This window comes from Rhyacophila brunnea, unplaced genomic scaffold (assembly GCF_057557595.1).
Source record: "Rhyacophila brunnea isolate RB1 unplaced genomic scaffold, BYU_Rbru_1.0 scaffold_75, whole genome shotgun sequence".
NCBI classification, from domain to species: domain Eukaryota; kingdom Metazoa; phylum Arthropoda; class Insecta; order Trichoptera; family Rhyacophilidae; genus Rhyacophila; species Rhyacophila brunnea.
This window is the reverse complement of record NW_028233345.1, coordinates 860,712-876,220: the sequence shown is the minus strand read 5'-3', so window position 1 is coordinate 876,220 and position 15,509 is coordinate 860,712.

Here is a 15,509-nt window from a genome sequence, read left to right as displayed (position 1 = left end):
TGCCATTTATTTCCGAATTTTTTATATTACTATTAAGAAACATTAAAAATCTCTATAGGTGTAAATCAAGGACATTAGCGAAAATAACACAAACATTATTCACCACCATAATAATATCTATCGTTTACTATGGCACATATAAAAAAAGTGAAGAGGTTATTGCAAAAAATGTAGTTGGCGTTCTGTATTTTCTTACATTAAACTGTTTATTCAACTCCGCGATGTCTTCTATTCCCGACCTTTATGCTAAGAATGAGATTTTAGTGAGGGAGTATCAATCAAGTTATTACAGAATTTCTACGTTTTTCATGGCAGAATTATTTGTCGGATCCATCTTAAATTTACTTCATCCTTTGATTTTAGTACCATCTATATTTTTCACCATGGGTTATGATATTTTTAGCCGCACTTTTTTGGGGATTCTTTCAGTATGTATGATCACAACTTTGGTAGGATACTCATTAGCTATTTTATCTTCATCCATTTTCCCATCTATAATAGTTGCTAGTGCTGCATTACCTTCAATACTATTGCCACTCACAATTTTAAACGGATTATTAGTAGACCCAGATTCTTTGCTGCTTATTTTGCGCATTCTACAATATATATCACCGACTCGATATTCATTTGCTATACTTATAAAAATTTCTTTTTTGGACGATCGGTTGTTTGAAGCAACTATTCAAAAAATAATAAGAGGCTTTATTGGGGTGGGGGCTAGTTTTACTGTGTTAGTTGGTATGTTTGTGATTTTTATTGTATTTTCCTATTTCTTTTTACACAGGAAAATTAACAACTGCATATAAAAAAACAAAGATTAAATTTGATGTCAATAAATTCTACTTGAAGAACAAATATCATGAATAATTAAAAAAATATATATTTCTTCTACATTACAAATTTTTTTTGCCCCAACAGATAATTTTTCAATAAAAAAAATCTAGCAACCAGAATACCGATTTTTATATATCGCTAAGAGAAATGTGTTATTATTTCGATAAAAATTCACTTAATTTGTTATTTTTTTTATTTACTCGCATATATCTTCTTTTTAAGAAGTTCACTTTTGACCCATTAGGAATTTTTGCTTATCTGATGCTTCCCCGTATATAATTCTTCTCATTCCAGTTACAAGTTTAATTACCGTGGATATGGCCTGTTTTACCAGGCAGCAAATATTAGAGGAGTAGGAAATTTGTTCTACTTTCCGTCGCTTGTTAATTATGCAACCACACTCCACACATAACATGTCCTTGCTAAATGGAACAGGTTGCATTCAAAATTCTGGCACGTTTTCGGTATCTTACATGGTAACTTACTAATTTATTCTCGGTTAATCGATATTTTTATGTTTATAATTTCTAGTTTAGACAGACCGCCCCCCTCGCGGGTATTTCCCATTTCGTGTAAATTCGTATGATTCCGGGTTTCGTTGCTTTCAGAACACAGGTCACTTATTGCAGCGTTTCTAAAGCAACTGCTTCACCGCACCACATGATTTTAATATACCCAATTTTATTTTAAGTTGCCTTTATTTATAAATACAATAATAATCATCATAAATATGATTTTGTTTTAATCACCATGAAGATCATATAAATTCTTTAAAGGAAATATTATTATGCGCTAAGCATGGTACCTTAGGGAATCGAATGACGAAAAGAAAATCATTTATGCTTACTTCACATCATACATTGTGCTTATATGACGACAACAACAAAAACATATACAAGATCTATGAAGAAATATTTTATGCCTGTTTATTTTTATATATAGAAATAAACTCTAGTTTTTATAGAAAATAAACTGCCGGGTTTCACATTCTTATACAAGTCATATAAACATGATTTTCCTGATAATTTTTATACAATTTAAATACTTATGCAAAATTATACTTTTGAAATAATATTAAATCTGATTATCTGCTAAAAAACAATTTTAATATAAATCATTATAAATTTAACAACGATGCTTTTTATTCTTTAAAACAATTATAAACACAAATATATAAATAATTGTTACGCCAGTAAAACTAAAAGCTTAAATATCATAACTAAAATTATATGAATATGTTTGTAAACTAAATAAATAGATCAGAAAAGGTGCATTTAACATGATAAAAAAGTTTAAAATACTATAATCGGATGATATAGATAGTTAGATTTAGATTATATCAATTTCAAAAAATAAAACCACATTCAAAAAGGCTTATGATACTAATTATATGATAAATTAGCTAAAATAATAAACATACGAATAAATCTAAAGAAAAAACACATGGAACATATAGAAAAGAAAGAATCGAAGAAAGATTACTAAAATAGAACCAAAATGTTTTTACAAAGATCCAGAATTATTTAAATTTGAATTTATAAAATTCTTACGTATCGGTACTTACCGTTTATATGAATTGCAATCTGTTTTAAAATCCCAATTTATTTATATTGCGCGGCAAAAGTAACCAATTCGTATACGTATTGAATCTAATTGATGATGGTCGCTTGTAAATCAATATTAAATCATATATCGTGGATTTTCTCCTTTTTGTAAGGGAAGTAAGATTTTATAACACATAAACTATTAAAACCTCGTATTTTCAAACATAAGGATGAGGGTATTTAGCTAAAGTTATTCATAAACAATAATATGTTATCCGGGATGAATTTAGGCAGAATCCAAAATCATGTACTCCACCGTCTATTCTTATAAAAAATTTGAATCTTTCAATAAATAAAAAGGTATTTTTAATTTTATAAAACACTTGATATAGTTTAAGAACAAATTAATTCGTCTAATCTTAATGATTATTTATCTGGCGTACAATAACTTATCCAAAAAAATTATAAATTCCTTTGATCTGTAATTTTTTGAACGGAAAAATATTTTTAAATTAATTATTAGTGAAGAAATACCATTTAGTCATGCACCGTTATTTAGATTTTCTAGTTAAATAAACTAGAATTATCCATTTAAAATTTTTAATTTGAATTTTTTGAAAATTACAAAGCATCTTAATTAAAAAAATAGTGGATTATTGAACACTTCAAATTTAGAAACTAAACCAGATGTCTTAGATAAACAATAAGCTAATTTAAAACGAAAAAAAAAACCTTAAAATTATATATGAAATGTCGTAAAAGTGATTGCTACTAGATTACAATAACTTGACACCAAATTAATGACCTTAAAAGTATTATATTGCTTTATTTATAAATTAGAAATAAATAAATATTTAATTTGAAATTAGATATGTTTTCAATGTCCAAACAAACTTCAGATTGAACTTGACATAAGTTTCAAAAAAAGACACAATACTAGTTTATAAGATGGAAAGAATACGAATGTCAAATAGGATGTGATTAATGAAAGTTTTTTTTTGAATGTAAGGTAAATTTTTCTTTTAAATTTGCTTGCATAAACCTTTATTTTGATCTATAAAACATTTTTGATTTATAATTATTTATATTTGCAATCATTAATTATACTTCTTATGACTTAAACTTATACATTCCAGTGTTTTTATCAATCATATTGTTTTTGCGTGTCCTTCAGCTTCTGTGAATATCCTTGACCCTTAATATACGACTTGTCTCATTTTTTAATAACACAATCTCATGTTGAGGCATATGTTACTATCCTTATTATATAGCTTTCAATATAATCTTATTAAAATATAGTTTTTTGAATATAATTAGAAACGGTATTTTTAATTGTTTGATTTTAAACTATTATACAATACATTGGAACCAGAATTACTATATAATAGAACGTTTATTTCCGTATAAAAAATATTTAATGCATTTTTATTTTTTTACTCTTATTATAGCTTGATGAAGAGCCTTGAGAAATCTACTATAAAATATTGATTATTAATCTCAGCACATATTTTGTATAAAAAAATTATATAATATTGTACTGCGTTTAGTTGTTATTGGACTTAATAAAATTTTAGTAAAAATAGTAATTTTATTTTTTTCTTCATAATATGTTTTATCTAGATTAAAAGGATTATTTCTCATTTGTATAATTTATTCTATAAATAAAAGAATTTTTTTTGACACGTGAGTTTCACGAATTTATTAATTATTTCAATTTTTATACATTATTTATTGTTATTGTAGCTAAAAAGAAATTAATTATGAAATTTTTATTGATAAGTAATCGCCATGTATAATTTTTTCTTTTTGATAATATTTTAATTAAAATTTACTATATATCTAAGCATTAAAATCACAAAAACCATTAAAAAGGTATTTTATGCGAGCTATAGTCATAAAAAAATTCATTTTTTCACGAAAACATATACCGATAGTCTTTGGCACGTGTTTTTTCATAATGAAAAGACGCTCAAAATATTCTAAAATATCGCAACTATTATCTAAAAAGTACCAAATCCTACCATTATTAATCCTATCACTTCCAATAAATATAGCTTACTTAACACAGGCCCGTGATTATACCTTTATCACATATACTTGGTGATAGTCTGATATATTTGAAATATATTATATTTTGATTTTTTAATATATTCAAGTCTTTCTATAAATTTGGTCAAACATTTGATATGTTTTCAATTATATAACCGCGATTATACTGAATTTACAAGTTTTGCAGTACTATAGATGATAAACATCATGGTAATTACCAAACTGTGATCATGGAGTACAACTATTTAAATTTTAACGCAAAAAATTGTTTTATAAAGTAAGTGAAGCTCTTTATCAACGCTTTACAACCTTTGCATTCTTTTTCACCCAATTTTCTAATTCCAACTAAACTTGCACCTAATTCACTAAATAATGGAATATTCATGGATAATCTAGTTCAAGGTTTTTTAAAACGTAATTGTATCATATAATATTCATGGTATAATATTTTTCTTTTTCAATGTTAATATTAAAAGGTTCCTAAAAATAAAAGGCAAATATATTATTATTGTATCAAAAATGGGATTGTAACATAAATTTACTGCATTCTGTAATCTTTGAAGAATATGAATTTTTTGAGAAGCATATCTCAATGCCTTAAAGGCGGTTTACAGCTGATTAGAAGTTCGAGGGTCCCAAAATGTATAAATTACAAATTAATTTCAGCCTAACTCCAAAACATATAAGATTATATTAAGATATCAATATCATACCAAACTAATTATTAATTTACCATTAGACAGATATAATTTATTTTCAGAAATTAGTTTATTGTTATATTTTTCAATATCAGTTTTTTAAAATTTCTAAAGCACGGTTCATATTTCACAAATGTAAATAATACTAATCAGATGTTTTTTTTAAATTATAGTGCCCTGTACCCATATATTTTTAAGCGGGAATATTATTTTATGCCATAAAATGTTTTATCGTAACATCTGTTATCATTATATGCTAATTGGATTATTGTGTTGTATATTCTTGTTTTTTTTTATCTTGGGCAGTATTTTTTTGCGAATATAACTATTTACTATTTTTGTCTCAAATTTATTTATTAAATATATATAATTAATCTTGTTTTAATTATTCGCTTTCTAATGCTAATCACCCCTATTCAAAATTTAATACTTGATATATAAAGATCGCTTATTAATGTTTTGTAATATTTTCTGATGATACCCTTCAAATTTAGATGTTTTCTTGCATCATACGAGGCTATAAAGGGATAGAAAAACAAGAGCCTGGTTGTTAGATTATATTACTTAAAGCGATAGAAATTTTTTTGATATAATTTAGCATTAATTATTTTTTTTTCGACGAATTAAATAACAGCCGAAATTCGATTCAAAAATCACAGTATCATCTCGGAGTTCCCTATAAATTTGTTGAATTGTCGATAAATCTTATTTTTGGTTAAAATTAATATCTTTTAGTTGATAAACTGACATTTTCAGTATTTCAGTTATAAAATATTGTTTTTTTTATGATAAAGACATATAATTCAAATTATTCAGACCCTCTGATCAAAAGATGTGCCAACATGATTTTTGAATCTCATAAAAAAATAGAAGTAATATAATTTCCAGCTTAAATAAAATTTGTGAGAAAATTAGAGAACTGAAACAAGCTTTTATGCAACAAAATTCTTATTTATTTAACCTTCTAATGGATGAGAATGTAGAAATTATGAATATAATTACAGTTTTGAAATTCATGCATAAAAATAGAGGAACCGATAAATCCTGATACATGAAATTTTTTATAAAATCTCTTTCTAGCTTGGATAGTATAGACGTGTACCAAAAAAATTTGATTTCAATGAATAAAAAAGGTTAAATATCGCGTTTTATTTTTCTTTAGTAATGATGTATTTTTTTATATCATGGTCTATATATTTAGTAACTACAGGGGTATGCAAGTTAAAAGATTTGCATCAGTCTTTCTTGCATTAAATAGGAAAGACATAAAAGAAACAGGCATGTAACTTTTCTTAAAACGCAGATATAATAAAATTGATGTGTTTTTATAATCCATAGCTTAAAACTACTATAATATACAGATAAAATTTTCCCGATCTTTCTATCACGTTTTGTAATAGTCATCGATTCTTCAAATTGTTAGAAATTTCAAAAAAATTTCTAGAATTTTGAATTTTTTACCGACATTAACAGGCTTGAAATAAAGATCTTATAATAATAAAGTAGAAATTTTAATATCAGATATTATTGATGCGAGTTTATTTTCTATTAACTAGGGTTTTACGGGTAAATAGCTTTCTTACAATCGGTAATCTTTGATTAAATATGATAAAACATTAATATTTAAGTAATCATATTTTAAACCTTAAGTTAGTATAACAATAGAAAAATTCGCTAGATATGACTTTTTTTCTTGATAAAGTATTGCTAATTTTTAGTTTAAAGAATCAAATTTTGTAAAATAATCAGTTTTCCTGCAATATATCTGATTTTTATAATATTTATCTTTTCCAAGATAAAATAATAGATAAAAATTTATTGGATATATAAAAGCAATTAGAATCATGCTAAAGCCTTTGATAAAAATATGGAAATGCTAAAAAGACATAACTTTGTATTTATATCGAAATAATCTAATTAGATAGGCTTCAATCAATATTAAGCAATATGCATTTTTTGAAATATTAAATGCTGCAATTTTTATTTTAAAAATTCGTCTCTGCTGTTGAAATAGTTATAACCTCTAAATTTTCTATTTGAGAATATAATAAGAAGAGTAAATTATTCGTAAAAAAAAACATATCTTTATATTACATTTCATTCAAAGAACAAAAATTTACAACTTATTTGATTAATAATAATGAAAAATATGCCTCTTCGGATTGTAAAATTATAATTAGTGGAATTTACACAAAATCCATATTAAAATCACTTTAGAGTCATATAATTTCACTTATTTAATTTTTTTTTAAAAAAGTCTATTCTAACCGTTTTTTTTATTATCTTCAAATGAACAGTTTACATTAAATTTATTTAAGTCATATAAAATATCAATTTTAATTATTGCAAAATTATATTTTAAAATGCGATTTAAAAGACGGGTAAAATTTACCCTTCTTGGATAATTCAGTTTTAAGAGAGCTTCTAAATTCACTTTACCATGTAAAATTCGACGTCTTTTGATTTTTACGATCTTGAAACATCTTCTTTTTTAAAACTAAATCGTTTTTATAGTGTGAATAAAGTTTGAAAGATATTCTACAAAAAAAAATTTTTATTTCTAAGCTGAAATAGCAGAAAACTTCATGTGTTCCGTTGGGTATTAGCTGCATATTATTTTTAAAATGATACCTCTAAAAATAGAAAGCAAAAAAATGAAAAAAAATCACACAATGTTCCCTATTTTGGTTAAGATAAATGAAATTTTTTAAAATTACGCATTGACTCTATGTGCAGTTTTTGATTTTATTATATACTATGAAATTTTAAAGTTAGAATTACTTAATTTTCTATAATAAATCGGTTATTTTAAAAAATGCTCTTTAGACTTTAAACTTTTTTTTAATATTTCTTGTTAGAAAATTTGAGAATATTATATAAAAACCATTTGATGTGTCCACATTTATTTCGTATTTCACTTTATTAGACTTTTATAAGTAAATTTAGTCATAAATCCCAGGTTTACCCCCTAAAAAATTAATTATTCAAAGTCAAATTATTTAGATATATCATATATCAATGTGAAAAAATATTACCACATAGAATAACTATTTATGAAGATAATTGATAATCAAATCTCTAAAATTTATAAGAAAATGATTTAAGGCTGTATATTCAGATGATAAAATGCTACGATCGGTTATTTTATTGGTGATTTTTGCATGTCGAATAATAAAAGTAAATTTTTTTTTGTGCTAATAATATATTAAATTAATAGAAGAAGGATAAACCCAGTGAATATTTTCCCATTGATTTATTTTTTATTCTTTGTTGCATTCTTTTTAGTTCTTTCAAGTGTTATCTCATGATCAGATCAAACCTACCGTTGATATTGAGTCAATAGAAAAGAATTCTATCCCATAAACAGAAGGTTTGATGTGTCTGTTTTATATCTAACCCCTACCATTTAAAATTTATATATAATTATTAGCATTGAAAAAATTGCAATCTTGTATAATAAATATTAAAGCACGAAAAATCGTAAAGAAATTATTAATTGAAATAGGACATGGAATAGACATAAAATAATATACTGAATGTTAAAATCGGAAGACTTCAAATAAAAAAAAGGAAGCATCTTGTAATTTATTTTTAAAGAAGAAATATACCGGGATTTTTTTTTCTGAAATATGTTACAGCAAAACCTATATTTTATTAAAATACTATGTTTTCTGGATATAATCTAGCTATAAATACGACATAAAAACGCCTTTTTGTCATTTAACCCCTAAATATAGCCTAAAAATAAACACTTGTGATTTTTTTAGATGTTATCTTATAATTTCGTGATTTCCCGTGTGTTTAGGGACTTCAATATCGTAAAAATTTACTCAACTATATTAATCAAGTTTTAGTTATAGTTTCATTTATTACACAGCAGTTAGATAATTTGATTTGATTAGTTTTGTATTGTATTTCTTCAAATTTAACTTTTTATTATATAAAGTTTTTTTTATATTTGTTAATCTTATACACAACTTATGAATCACTTTTATATAAATATAATTTTTCAAAGGTCGAGCGGTGAAAAATTCAGTCTAAAATATTTATCACACCCGTATTGTTTATTTAAAATCAAGTTGTGTAGCATTTAATACAAACACTTATAATAAAAAAGCATGACAAAAGATAAAATAAATTAATTCTAAATTTCAAAAAAATAATCATGTAGCTACAAATTTCGATTTCTGGTAATTTTTGATTTAACTGTATAAAAGACACCACAAGCATGTCTAGGATAATTTTGATATTAATGATTTAATACCATATAATTTTCCATAATAGTCTTGTGTAAACACCCGTTTAATGTTCCCAAACTCAACACCGGGGTTAGCTATTTCATTGAATTAACCAGCTACAATTATATCGTAATGCCCTTATCTTATACTCGATATATTATTATCTAGTCCGTGTATTCCTTTATAAAATATTCATGTTGTTCAGCAGTATAAAAAATTTCTTTGTTTATCCGTTTCATCCCACTTGAAACCGTTCATTGGAAGCTTAAATGTCTTTATTTATATTAACGAACTGCAAGATTACAAAAATAGCTATAATAATATTTTTTCTGATATTTATAATAAATAATCTATTGCCCACAATTTTGTCTTATTTCAACTTCGATCGCTCGATTGATTATATCAATAATTTTTTGTAGTAAAAAAGCTTTTAATTTTTCACGCTTCTCCACCCAACAACTTGATATAAAATATAGATGATTAAATACTATGTATTTGAAAATCGGGTCAATTTTTAAATCTTTTTTTTATCATATACTGCTTTTTACACACGAAATGTGTTTGTGATTGTAGGTCGAATATAAAAAATCCGTTTTTAAGTAGATGTATAATTTCTGTTTATATTTTTTAGTTATTCATGCCTTGTACTGTTCTATTAAGGGGTTTAATTAAGGTGGACTCTTGCCAAATCCCCGCAACAAATAATCTTGCTCTGAACTTAAGAGCCTACTTAGCCATTTATATATGTGAAAACTATGTTATATGAATAGTTTGATCAATAAATATCTTTTTTTGAGCCAAAATAGTTTATTTTTATATATTTTTGCTAAAAATTCGTTTAAACTAAGTTTACTAAAAGTTAAAAATATCCCTTTTTGTATTAAGTAATCTATTTTTTTTCATTCAAGCAATAAATATTTTTATTGGACACGAAATATTATTAAACAAAATATTTTTTTAAAATTCGAAGAAATGTTATGTGAATAGATAAAAATTTTTATGTAATTAAAAAAAAATTATTGGAGAATAAGCAGAATAGCGTTTGGGAACTAAACTACGCATAAAATTTAATTAAATATTTAAGCGCTTTAAATAAAATCTGTTATATTTATAAGTCAAAAATAAAATAGAGAATAAAAATTTTGTGTTATATGATAATATAAAAATATTTTGAATAGAATCAACTCTAAAAACGAAACTAAAAATGACTTTGTAGAGACAATTGTATAATTTTTTTTATAAAATAAAATATCTTTAGGAAAGAAAAGGCTATAAAAGAATAAAAAAAGTTTGTCTTCACGATATTATTAAATTTTCTAATGAATTAAATTATTTGTCATGATAGAGAAAAATGTAAATTTAGCAAATAAAATTCTATCGGTTAATAGAAAAAGTATTTTATCGAAGTGTCACGTTTTATAGTCTGAACATTTTGTAATCATATAACCAAGCATATCTAACTACAAATGCCTTGGAATATATACTTTTTAAATAGTTTTGGGTTTTATATCCACTATATGGTACTTCGAATAATTCTAACTTAAATTTTAAGAATATCCCATAAATTTTGTTCAATTTACAATATTGTTCTTCTAATGAATTTTAGCGAAATAATCTTGGCTTAATATATAAATGTAAAGCAAAGACAAAACCATGCGTAATGTTTTGGAATGGAGTTGTTACAAATTCCATAAAAAATATGTAAAGATGTATAAAATCATAGATTAAATGGAAACCTAGATGAAGGCTCTAACACTTCGCAAGACACTTGAACTCAATATTTGGAGGAAGAAGAGCAGTTGCAGAATATAGATCTGAGGAATGCGCCAACAAAATCCATTAAGGGGTTGTGAAATATTCCTAATTGCCTGTCTAAATCCAGAGAATGGAATTAATAAAAATAAGACACTTAACCCATAAATAAAAAATAGCTTCAGTTTTTTATAATATTTTGGACCATTTCAAAATTATTTTTGAACTAGATTATTGCAAATTAAACAAATTATTTTATTGATAAAGTTTTTTTGTGTAAAAATTATAATTAAAATATTTAGTCAATATCAGTAGGTTGTTTTACAATTAAATTGGGCTTTAAAACCTTTCTCATATCAAGACTATCTTCTGGTGGGTTTTCATAGTAATTTCTTTTTATATCAAAAGTAAAATATCCAAGGCTTTTGTAGAATTCAACCGCAGGCAAATTACTTTCCCGAGCAAATAGATCAATAAAATAAGCACCTTTAGAGATACTATTGAGTTCAAATAATTCCATTAAATTATACGCTACTCTTTGCCTTCTAAATTGTGGACAAACACTAAGAGCACTTACGTGTCCATGAAAATCATCTATCTCCGGGTTTTTGGCATATTTTTCATGTTTTCCCATTAAATATCCGACAATAGTGTCGTCCTCATAGCTTGTAACCTTTAAGTTGTCCATGGAATCGAGCGACAGATGGTTAATATAGTATGTAATATCAAAATTTTCTGTTTTTTTGTCCAGATTAACATTCTGTAGATTGAAAATGTCCTTCAATGTCATTAAATCGATAGAATACATGAAATTATATGGGTCTAAAAATACAATACAATTATTACACCCAATTTAAATATTACATATTTACTACAAAGTTCTATAAAAAACATTTTAAGGAGTTAAAAATCCATGACGAAGTAGAAGCATACGTGAAAGCTCACATCCTTCGGAAGACACTCGAACGCAGCTATTTTGAAAGAAGAAGGGCAGTTGATGAAGATAGATCGGGGTGGTGTCAAAAGATGAATCAAGAAGTTGTGCAATATTCCCAATGGGCTGACCACATCTAAATTGATAAAAAGAAACTTAATCCATAAATAATAACATATTCACCATAAAATATACAAATGAACAAGGTTATTTAAATAAAAACATAATAAACAAAGTTATATTGCTGTAAATAATTACTATATGCGATCACACCCAAAATTCATGAATACTTCTGGCATTATTATAGGTTATATAAAACATCGGTAATCTAGTTTTCAACTTAAATATACATTTTTCATACTACATAAAATAAATACGGTGCTCATATATCTAATTTTTTTCTTCCATCTATAATTACAGGCTTAGTATATTCAGAAGCCAGTTGAATATCATAAAAACTGCAAAATGAGACAAATTGCGTATTTTGATCACCAAATAATACTTTCAGTTGCTTTCATAAGACCACCCTAGCTTTATTCATTAAGTTTTCTATTTGTATTACTCTCGAAAACATACATAAATGACTGTAATATCTGTAGTTATTTCTTGAATGGTCACTACAGATATTCTTTATATTGAATTCACAATCTCTTAAGATTTTTTTTTTAATATTCTTATTCTTATTCGTATTCTTTCTCACGTCTGATATACACAACATTTAAGGCATGTAATTTAATATTGTTTGTATACTTATACTAATTTTAAATTTCTCTATAATCATTATTTGTGCTTTTCATCAATTAATGTGTATCAAGGTTTTTTACTTTTTTTGAAGAACATATTATCATATCAAAGACAAATATCGTTATGCCATAATTTTTTAATTTTGACATGGCACAATTTACCTGATTATACCATTATCTCACCCCTTCTTTTATATCTAAATAATCATCAAAGGGAATACCTTTATATCAGCCTTTTACATTTTCATCACCTCAAAATATTCTTTATAATTTAAAAATTTTCTAAATTATATAGTTCATCACTATAAACATTTGAAATAATTTACATTTATGTGTTTGGTTATACAGATAAAAAAAATATTGGGTATTTTTATTTTTGTTTAACCCATATAATTCTTGTCTCTGCAGATATATTGAGCATATCTTCTTTCTGCATACACAAAAATTTAAATTTATTGATGCTAGGTACCAATATTACGATCCCTTGAATTTTTATAGAATATTTCTATAAATTTTACATGGATTATTATTGTTTTTCTTTATTTCTAAAATAACATACCACACCAATCTCTTTAATAATGAATGTCTAAAAAAGCTTAAAATATATAAGAAATATTATGTATCTAAATACTAATTTTTATTAACTTTGGAAATTTTAATATTGACCATAGACATTATCTTATGCATCATGTCAAAAAAAACTACCATTTATAAACATTTAAAATAATTTAATCTTTTTGATCTTATTGGATTTTAGAGTTTATTAATATTAAAAAAAAGTGATTATGGGTGATATTTAATTGTAAAAAAACAACATAAAATCGAGAAAAACAATAAATTTATTATTATACTAAATTATGTTTAGTATATAAGCACAAAATGGTTCGAATTTTTATTAATATGCAAAGAAATATAATTAATTACACGACAAAAAAGAAAAACCTAAAAAATAGCGAATTCATGTAAAAAAACTTAATAAATTAAAAAAGTCATATATTTAGAGATTTTCTTTGTAAATCTATATACATAAATAACTTTTAACTGAATTGGCATTGAAAATAGTAAAAAATGAACTATATAATAAATTACAAACCAAATTATAGAAAGCTATCGATGCATTAACTAATCAAATAAAAAAAAGCGAAACTATAAATGTAAACAAAAAAACAGAAAATATACTTTATAAATAATTTAAATTGACACATAAATAATTATAAAAAAAAGAAACAAGATAACACGAATTCTAAAGAATATATAGGTCTATGCAGACCTATAGGTGAATATATGTTTTAAAAATGGTAGACTTAATTTAATGTAATTTTTTTACAATGGCAAAATTTATAATACATTTAATTTTGTAAAGTTTAATCAAGGTAAAATTCACATGTTTAAAATTTATAATTACCATAAAAAACAGTGATCACAATTAGCTGAATATTATTGTTGATCGCGAAAACCCTGTTTTTGAACAGATTCACACTTAAATACCATTTCCGGTTCAAATGAAATTTTTCAGCTTTCTTTAAGCAATAAAGAAATGGTTTTATTAGTACTATATATTCATTGTTAAATGATTTTTTTTTTGAGTTTGCTCTTCCCGAATAACTATTATAAAACATTAAGGTGAATTTTATATATTTAATACGTTTTTTATGCAGTAAAATTGATATTTATCATCTTTTTATGTTTAATATTTTTTTGAAAACCTTAAATACCTTTTCCTATAATTTTTATTATATTTAAATACATGGACTGACGAAACAATCGTTCATATCATCAACTTTGTATTTTTATCGCATATATAGATTAAATTTTATCATAATAGTTTATGTGAATTTTTTTTGTTTTAAGATGATTTTAATTTGTTTTTACGTTGACATGTTTGGATATTCAACAAATAAGCAGGAAATCTATTTAACTATAAATTAATAATCAGTAAACAGCTTAGTTTTTACTAACTTGATTTTTAAAACCATAATTATTCAGTATATAGTAAACAATCAATTCAAATTTTCGTGATTTGTATTTTGTGAATATTATATATATTTTTTTGTTCTTATTACCCCTCTTTTGTGGTTCAAATATATGACAAAAATAAAGGCATTTTCTAAAAAAAGCTATTTTATTGGATATAATTTGCTTTATCTTAATTAAACCCCTTTCAAAAAGAAATGTGTTACTTTTTACAATTATATAAAGGTAAAGATCATCTTCTAAAATATTATGTATCTTTTTTTTATCCAATTTCTAATTATCGAGTTCATATTGGCTAAAATTTTCTGGTGATCTAACATAGGTATGCGATTGAATAAACATTATTTCATAGAACATCGTGATATTTGTGATTTTAGCCTATTGATAGAGGATAAATGAACATTAAATTTCACTTTTAAGCTATAATTTAATGTTGGTTGTCTAGATTGTTTTTCTACGCATCAAATAGTGCGTCGCACATAGTATTATTTTTTGATATTTATTCTAAATTCATAAAATTTATTTTATGTACTCTTAATCTGACTAAAAAATGAGATAAATACAATGGCATTATGATTTTTTTATATATATTTCGAAATTTTATAGAATAAATACTAAATTTACCCATAAATTCACATCAAATAAAAGAGTAAATATAATTAAAAGCTATATAAATCATTTATTCGGATATTATAATTTCAAAATTAACTGTTTATTTATCACAGAATATTTATTTAGTGAAA